General features: G+C 43.6%; 1 long non-coding RNA gene across 1 annotated transcript in view; it reads right to left on the minus strand.

The window, feature by feature from the left end:
• The window catches only part of LOC110396267, a 307183-nt gene that overhangs the window by 34480 nt on the left and 263009 nt on the right, over positions 1 to 9694 (minus strand). Inside the window, exons 18-20 of the long non-coding RNA XR_002436893.1 lie at positions 6916 to 6981; positions 3668 to 3756; positions 294 to 506 (exon numbers count right to left, since the gene is read on the minus strand). This is a non-coding gene — a long non-coding RNA (uncharacterized LOC110396267). The remainder of the gene's footprint in view (positions 1 to 293; positions 507 to 3667; positions 3757 to 6915; positions 6982 to 9694) is intronic.

Raw genomic sequence — 9694 nt, forward strand, 5'->3', positions numbered from 1 at the left:
TTCTCTCACAGGATGGTCAATTGCAAAAGGGAGAGCAAGATGGTTTCACAGACATTGCAGAAAAGGGCACAGGAATCACAGAAAGGCTTGAGTTGAAAGGGACCTCAAGGATCATCCAGATCCAACCCCCAGCCATGGGCAGGGCTGCCCCCACCAGCTCAGGCTGCACAGGGCCCATCCAACCTGGCCTGGAGTGCCTCCAGGGATGGGGCACCACAGCTCTGGGCAGCAGTGCCAGGGCCTTGCTATCCTTTGAGTCCTATGTCCTAAGTAGAGAATTGGGGGTGATGTACCTGATGATGATCAGTGAAAGCACTGTAGCTTTACTTCGCTGTAGTGCCTTCACCGATCCTTTCCCCTTCACAGACTTTCCAGGGCAGTGCTTAGTTCCTGAGGGAGATGCTTGCGTATGTCAAGTCTGAGATGAATGAAAGCACTGTCCAAGGCTCTCTTCTGTGTGATATTTTGCCTGTGATCAGGGGTTACACAGTGCTTTCAGTTGTTCTCTGAAAAAAAAAAGAACAACAAACCAAACAAAACCAAAAGCAACAAAACAACCCAAGAAGTAAATGATGAAAATACAGTAATGTTAAATACATTGCAGATCAAGAGTTGCTTCAGTAGCACAGCCCAAATGTGTGCTCAATAGATTATCTCAATTTCATAACCTTTAGGCAACTCGTCTACCTACTAGCACTGGCAAGGAAAAATACTGTCAGAAGTGCATTTTTTCTTTCTTTATCCTCTGAGTGTCCAACTCTTCTTTAATAAAATTCTACAGTCTGGAGAAATTGCCATTTCTGACCAGTGCAGAAACAAATGATGAAATATTCATGAGTTGTTGAGACTTTTCATCTTACAGAAGCAACAGCCAGCACTAAATTTGCATGATCTAACCAAATAAGACATTTCAAGAGAAAAACACTTTATGTAGTGATATTCACAAACTTTTAGATATTGAAGTAAAAACAGCAAGTTTCTGCCCTTGCTTGTGCAGAGTCACACATTGTTTGAAGAGCATCCCACTACATTTTCTGAAGATGCCTAAATGTATCATCTGGACCATGGGAAATAAAGCAGGGTTAAAATGCTGAACAAAACCGCACTGAAGTTAAGAAGCCTAAGGTTCATAAACCCTGCAATGGAAGCTTGCAGAATCTTGCAGAATCTTTCTAGGCTCATCCAATAAAGCCCTATGGCACTTTGCTCTTCCCTTCCAAATCTCCATCTGTCTGATCCAGCATCAGCATTAAATTTTGCATGGAAGCTTGCCAGATAAAATAGCTACTTCAGCTGGCTTTCAATTACCATTAGTTTCAGAGAGTTCTTTGAGTAATATGTTAAAATCTCTATCATTTTAAAACTAAATCCTGCCTAAGTCAGAGATGGATAATGTCTTGTCTCAATGTACTCGGTACATCTTACAAAAGAGATAATTCATGTGTGCTTTAATTTTATATAAGCAGTTAGTTTCCATCTGCATTCTGCTCTATTCCCCTCCTTCCATACTGAAAGCTGGAAACAATCCTGTTTCCTGTAGATGTTTGAAAGATAATTTAATTCAGTTCAGTTAAATACATCCCATTTCCCTCTGAATTGCCCCCAACTTTCCAGCTACGGTGACCACACAAGTAGACTTGGCCCCCAACCCTTGGCATGGGTGAGACTTTGGTACCCACATTCAGTCACTGACACACCATGAGCTGGGGCGAGCAGTGACTTCCAGCAGCCACTGTACCTTATTTTGCAAATAACCTCTTTGAAACACATTCCTTCCCTCAGCATGGTGCAGATGATATCATGTACCCTTGAATGCTTACAGAAGTTCACTGAAATCTGGAACCTCATAGATTTGATCTCATGAGGACAGAGAAATTATTAGTGATATTATAACATTTTTGCAAGCTCTTCTTTCCCTGAGTAAGGCAGAAGTAATCAAATACAGTATCCCTATGAGCAGCATCATAGGGAGACTTGAGACACAGCATCTCTTTTCTTCTGCTTGAAGCTCACTCATGTGTCTTCTAGCTTGGTCTCCACCATCCTGTTTGTATCTCTAGTTCCCAGAACATGAAACACTTTTCAGCAGACAACGATGCTCTGAAATTAGATACTATTTACCAGATACTCTTGGGAACAAAACACATTTAGTATGTTGTGAATAACCTTCAGAATAACCAGATATGTTCAAACAAGATATTGCAAGGGGATGAAGTTCAACAAGACCAAGTGCCAGGTCTTGGTCACAACAACCCCAGGCAACGCTACAAGTTTGGGGCAGAGTGGCCGGAAAGTAGTGTGGAGAAAAAGGATCTGGGAGTGCTGGTCGATGCTCAGCTGAACAGGAGCCAGCAGTGTGCCCAGGTGGCCAAGAAGGCCAATGGCATCCTAGCTTGCATCAGACATAGCGTTGCCAGCAGGAGAAGGGAGATAATTGTCCACCTGTACTCAGCACTGATGAGACTGCACCTTGAGTACTGTGTACAGATTTGGACCCCTCACTACAAGAAAGACATCAAGGCCATGGAGCATGTTCAGAGAGGACAACAAAGCTGTGAGGGGTCTGGAACACAAGTTTTATTGCAAGTGGCTGAGGGAGCTGGGATTGTTCAGTTGTGAGGAGCCACAAACAGCTAGAGGATCCCCAAAAGGGAAATTCATCTATTGCCATGCCGCAGCTGGTGCTTATTGAATCTCCACAGCCCCCCATGCTGAGGTGGGCTTTCTAGGGTGCCCTTGGCCCTTGGAGGGGCCATCAGCCAAGTTACTCTAACACAGGCTGCCCCTTCTCTTCAGCCTTATCCATGACCAGGTCACACCAAGAACTGAGCAAGTACTGGCTCCTCTGGGCCATGGCAACGCTGTCTGTGCTAGGACAGGTAGCTGTCATGTAGGGCTGCATATAAATGACTGAATTTTCACTCCTTTCTAAAACTCACTTAAGCATTTTATCAGGGCAAGGACACACAGAATTACAGGGGGTTTGCATAGAAATGCAAGAAAACAAGGTTCGTCATTTCCAGGATTTACCAAACTCAACAGCATCTCCTTAAATTGATAGAATAATACTTTTCACAGCAATGAATTTTAATTGATGTTCTTTCTCTATTAATATTGGAGAACTTTTTCTGTATTCTTTATAGTTGGGATATGTCATTTTTGATCTACATTTTAATAATTAGTAGAATATAATTTCAAACAAAAAGTGCCAAGGAGGGTATTTACGTGACACTGCTCTGCCTCAGGCATTAATGAAGCACGATAGCATGCAGTGGGCACAGTTGTGTTGTATGTAATGATACAAATTAAATGTATTATTATTTGTGGTATAACACAACTGCTGCAAAAATAATACAAATAGTGTTCCTGATAGGAAATACTGTTGTTATGATAAGAAGGTGCTGCTAATGCCACTACGCATTACAATCAATTCTTGATAATATCATGTGAGCCAAGCTAATAAACTGGGAATTATATGCCTCCTTCACATTCCTGTTGATGTCAGGCAGGACTTGTTTGCTAACAGAGCAACAAATAATCCAGCTGGAAAAATAGTCAAGAAAACAAAGCAAAAATATCCCCCAACAGCACCTCCCATGGAGAAAAACAACTTCTGTGGCTCTGCTACAAATGGAAAGAGAACAGAGAGGGTTTGTGAAAAAATTACCTTTTGGTAAAACAGATGGGAAGCAAAACTTCTGTCCCAGCCCCAGCAATGGTAACAATCCCCAAAAACAAGATCCCGAGCACTTGTCCCTGTTGAACACACAGTGGTGTGAAAAGCAGAGCTTTGGCTATCATGTGCAAGGTGGGGGCTCTCATTCCTGCTGCTCTCTGCATACCTGTGCCCCCCAGAACATTCCACCACAAGATGGTTCAGCAGGTCTGGAAAAGGCTGGGAAATGTGAGTCACCAGACCGAAAAAACAGAGCACAAATTAAACAGAGAACTTGCACAAGCTCTCAAATAAACCGCCAATGCTCACTGTGAAGAGAGTGTTAGCAACTCTCCTGTGATAGATTCGTAGGAGAGATGAAGGCTAATGTAAGCCTCACAATTTGCTACAGGAGAAATTGGAGAAATCACTCAATCGAGGCAGGGATTAAGCTAGCGAGAGAGCTCAAGGAGAGAGGAGAAGATTAAAACTTGGGGCTGAGTGAGTAATGCCCAATAAATGTATTCAAATGAATCTCTTCCACAGAGGCACTGCCAGGGCTCCCATCACCTTGCAATCTTTAATGCACTTGCTCCACTGGAAGGAAGGCAGTGCTGCTATTTCTATCTCTTGTATGGGGAATGGAAACACAGCAAGATTAAGCAACTTGCTCAAGGTGACCCAAAAAGTCTGTTCCAGAACAGAAGAATGAAGCCAAAAACGTCAGGTCTCAGCACAGCCAGGGGACTGTCACCCCACCTATGACCAGTGTGCAGCTCTGGGGGAGGCACTGGCTCCTCACGCCCGTCCTGTAGCTTGTTACCATGGACTTGCCGCTGCCTTAATGCCCACAGCAGGAGATGCAACCAGTAGAACCGCCTGCAGTAATGAGAGTGCTGAGACTGCTGTGGGAGGGGAAGCAGTCCCTGAGGACTTGCTTATCTGATGACTTTATTTGCATTTATGTTGATTCCATTTGAATCCTACACGGACGCTTAGACCTCACCACTGCAGAACTGGATCCTCACCCATAAGGGTCTCTGTTTGCAATGAGCTGCAGGGGAGCCTCTTATTTGTGCTTTGGAGCTTGAGCACCTGGATCCTACAGCTATTTGATTTAGTGTAAGTGAATTGACCCAGAGCTACAGGAAATTACACTGCTAGTCCATGTGTGGCCACTAGACAGTGCACTGGTACTCAGTTCACCAGAGAGAAATACATGACTGAGGGCAGACAACAGACAAAATCTGATTTTTAGAACCGCAGACATAGTGCTCAGGATTGCTGGTAAGCAGGTGTTTCCTGGGCCTGATCCAGCAAAGCTCAGCTTGGTACACTGGGAGAAATGAACCCTGTTCCCAGATCATACCTGCAGGATCTTCCTTTCAAATAGGCAGGAGTGGGAAGATATGCAGTTTGCTTCCAAGGCCCCAGATTTTGCAAGATGGGCATGTGGTATTTATTTTGTATTTAACTTTACTGGACCCAACCTCCAACTCCATCAGAGTCTAGAGAAGCATTTCCCACTGTTCCAGTGGGTGGCGAATGAGGTCTCATCCTTTGTAAATGGAGCTGCCCGGTGGCTTGTTAATGTGTCCCCAGGCCCAACTGGTGCTGCAGCATCTGCCACCATCCATCCCTGGGCTGCCCACCAAGGAGCCATGTCCCACCACAGCCAGCACCTGTGCCTGAGTGAATGTGTTGGTAAATAATTTATATGGGCATGATTTACATGCTAAATTAGCTTTGCGTTTAATTGCAGGCAGAATATTTTACCACAAAGAGCTGTGCCTGGAGCCTGTTTGATTAACTACAGAAAGAAAAGCATTTAGTAGCATAAAACTGAACCACCGCAAAGTCAATACATATGAAAGGATTTGAAGGGCTTCTATTTTTTTTTTTTCAGCAAAACACGTTTCATGAACAGCAGGGAAGACAAAATTCTGATTCAGCGCTAGTTATGTTTTTTTTTTTCCTTGCTGCTCTGCTGCAAACCAATCTTGGGGTCCTGCAATCTGTTTTGTTTTTTTTTTTTTTCCACTGGAGGATAAATAAGCGATGCCAAGACTGGACTTATTCTCAGTCTAACTTATTTCTATTACAGAAAGCTTTGAAAACTGGCAGCCACTTGCAGACTTTTGACCCATTTGGCAAGGACTCTATCCACCTGTCCCAGGAGCTGGTTCTTTGCAGGAAAATTAAGGTAAATTCTGGGCTGTTTGCAGCAGCTACCTCAAATATATATATATATGTGTTGCATAAAAAATTTACAAAGCCTATGTGGTATTTTAGGAACAAACCCTGAGTAACTGCATGTATGAGCACCATCTATTGGCTGCACTATTGCTTACAGGGTGCAAAATGCATCCTGTTTCCAACAGAACTCCAGCTCCGATGCATGACGCAAGAGGCAGTCCTGGCCTCTGGGACCTGGTGCAGGACAAAGAGCAGGGCAGAGGCCAGCAGGGAGCACCAGTGTGGCAGCACCAGTCATCAAGCTTTGGGATGGGGGATAGAGGTTCTCCACCTGGGGTCATGCTACTGATGCCCTGAGGACCAGCCTGCCTACTGCTCCAATTAAGGATGCTCCATTACCCCCTTTTCCTATAGGAATAATCTATTTTGGCCTCAGAAGCCTGAGATAATTAACTCCAAACATGGTTTTGGGAGCACTAGGGGTGTTTGGCTGCTACTACCGGTCTATCATTTTAAGAACAAAGAGCTACAAATCCACAGCAATTTAGAATCTGACTTTCCAATTAAGGATTTGACGTGTTTTTATGCCTTTGAAGTGACAATATTTGTCAGGCTGTTTGTTCAGTGCATTGTCTGCTTGTGCAGTTACACAGGAATTGGTTTAATTAAGGTTAATTGGTGCATAATTAGAGCTGCTGCCAACACAAAAGAATGGCTGCAGACCAGGGAGAGAGTCGATTTCTATCCAGCTCCAAAGGACAAATAGCATCAAGTGGATATTACAGCTGAGCAGTAAAAATCTAAACTGCTTCATATTTAATTCTGCTTTTTGTAAACCAATATGACTAACTGCTTGGCAGCACTTTTCCCAGAGCTCACAGTCCTGTCCCAGTAAATAGAGCATTTTTCATGGTGGAAGATGTTTGCACTACTAAGTCTTTGCAGTTGGACGCTGTCCTTTGCCACTGCAGAGGAGATTTGCAGGATATGATCCAGGGAAGAAAAGCAGAGGCAAAAGGGTGTCTCTGAAGAAGCAGCTTTGATTTATTGCACAATGAACTCACCTGGCATCACTGCTCTGGCAGGAGGCCGGTGGAAGAAGCACTCCCAGGAGGTACTGCTTCCAGAATCTGTAAGGTGAGCACAGTGCAATTCTGATGTTAGTGCTTGGTTGCTGCAAGATCATAGAATCATAGAATCATTAAAGCCAGAAAAGGCCTCTAAGATCATCATGTCCAACCATTAATCCATCACTATCACGTTCACTAAACTACGTCCCTTAGTGCCACATCTCCACCCACATTTCTTGAACACCTCCAGGGATGGTGACTCCACCACCTCCCAGGAATCAAACAGGAGAAGCAGCCTCACTCAAGCTATAGGTTACACAGTGAAAATGTAAATAAGCAAATATTCCTTTGCTACTGCACAAGTGTGGTAACCCACATTTCTGTGTGTTTTATCTTCACACTGGGACTTTCCTTCATGCACATTCTGCTTTTTAACTCCAAGCAATTACAGTGACTATAGAGCTGCAAAGTGCCGGCACCAAAATCACAGAAAAATACCATGGGAATGCAGTGCCTTGGTCTGGGGCACCGGCAAAGTTATTCATTCCAAGCCATGAAGAACATGGTTTGGAAGAGTGAGTTCATCAGACTGAGAGCACGGCCATCCACTGTGCCCAGACCAGCCCCAGACAGCCTTCCAAATGACCACACAAAGGATTTATGATTTTCACAGCTTTGCTGTAAGAAGCACTTCAGCATCTTGGCAACTACGGGGTGAGCTAGTTTCTCTAGCAAGAACCAGGGAATGTCAGGAAGGACAGCTTCTCAGAGCTGGGGAAATCTTTAGGTCAAGTTGAAAATGGTGAAATGAGCTGTTTCTGAAGAGTTTCCTATGCAGGAGCCAATTGACCAACTAGCACAAATCAGCACATCTCCACTGGTGAACAGGCTGATGCCAGGCAGTCTGAACCCCAGAGGAGCAGAATTCACCTCCACTCATAACTCAGGGCAACAAAAAGCTTTTTGCTTCTTTCAAAGACAATAGGGCAGAGAAAATATTCTCTGGAAGCTGGAGGGGACAGGGAATGGAAAGGGAGGACTGTCATGCAGGAGTAGGACAAGCTGGTAGACTGCTCCTTGTTCCCTTGCTTTACATCTTCTCAATCTCTTCTCTTGACCCCCAAAAAGATGCTGAAGGGAGTAGTAAAACTGGGCTGCATTCAGCCCTTACAATAGATTCAATTTTTCAAATAATGTTTTGCATCAATTCATTTTCTGGGTGAGTACTGGTGTTTGATGTACTCTGCTGACTGAACTCCATCTCATACAAGTATGTTAGGAGAGATTTTTGTTCTCAGACTCAGAAACACAATGGAACAAGCAATCCCTGGCTGACGAAGTCCATTTGTTGAACCAGAGTGTCTTCTTTAAATGCTGGTGACTTATTGGTCATCTTGTTTATTGTCTGCAGTCAATAATACACTCCTAGCAAATTTCTAAATAGAACTCCACAAAAGACTGCTCAGCTTTAATTATCTCCTTATACAGCCTTGCACCAAGCTCATACAAATAACATCCTGAATATCTTCTTCAGAGTAAGTCAAACCAGCCTGATCTGGGATACAGAAATGGCTCATTATATGTGTATTATTTCCTAGTTACAGTAGCCTTGCTGAGCTGTCAATCCAGCCCGTTCTTCTCATTAGGTGCAATTACTCAGTTGAAATAATGAACTTTGTTTTCTCATTAATAAAAGTGTTAAAAACAGAACACGGATGAATGAAAATGGTTATTATGACTTTTATAAAGAAATACATGGTAGGCCATAATTCAGGCACCAGCTAAATGTTGCTTGCCTACTAAAAAGAAAACCTGCTTCGGCCCATTCAGTTGAGGCAGTGTTTGTGGGAGAGGATGAAGAAAATGGGATCAGGAAAAAGAAACAAGTGGAAGGGGAAGTTTAAAACACCGCTGCATAGATTGGCACTGTCACTTGCCTTTAGCCAAAAAGTGCAAAGAGTTTATTTTAAATGCAAGGGTTAAAAACTAAAAACAGAAAAAATAAAACAACCACTTTCCCTCCAAGGTTCATGGCTACAAGCTCAGTAGTAATTTTTTCTTACATAGAAGATTTCAGTATTTGGGACCTATGGTTCCAGAGTATTTGCACGCACAGTGCCATAGTGCTGCCCTGGCTCCTGGTGCTCTCACAGCCTCTCTTTGTCCTCTTCAGCTTTTCCAAGGTGGGGCTGATCCTCAGGGCATAAAGCATTTCCACTCAGGTCTTAATGTTCACCTCTGCCGTCTGCAGAAGATGGGAGCCAGAGCAATGTTCTCAGCCTGGATGGCTCCTTTGGTGGTGTCTGGGACTAGTCAGGACTAGCTCTACTGCTGGTTGATGTGAAAAAAAAGGCAGCAAACCCCCTGATGGTTCCAAGGATGGCATTGTTTTCAAGACATAGCAAACTGTGATTCCTTTTACTATGGAGAAATAACCAGGCTGCAGAATTTTTCACTGGATTGCACTATAACATGCACAGTGGGGCTTTTCTCCTGTACACCTTGATTTCTTGTTTGTTGCTTAGTTACAGGATGCTGCCACAGCTGAAAAGTGCTACTTGCAGTGCTGACAAGAAGGAATTGCTTCTTGGGGAGAGGAATTATCTTCCGGGGACATTGCTGGTATAAAGCAGGCAATTATGTGGTGGGGAGGATGAGGTAACTTCAAGATTATAGCACATTACTTGTATTTCACTGTTCTAGATTTGGTTAAGAAAAAATTTCTTGGACCATGAAAATGTCATGTATCCTAACAACAGAAAGAGAAGGAAGG

This window comes from Numida meleagris, chromosome 3 (genome assembly GCF_002078875.1).
Source record: "Numida meleagris isolate 19003 breed g44 Domestic line chromosome 3, NumMel1.0, whole genome shotgun sequence".
Lineage (NCBI taxonomy): Eukaryota > Metazoa > Chordata > Aves > Galliformes > Numididae > Numida > Numida meleagris.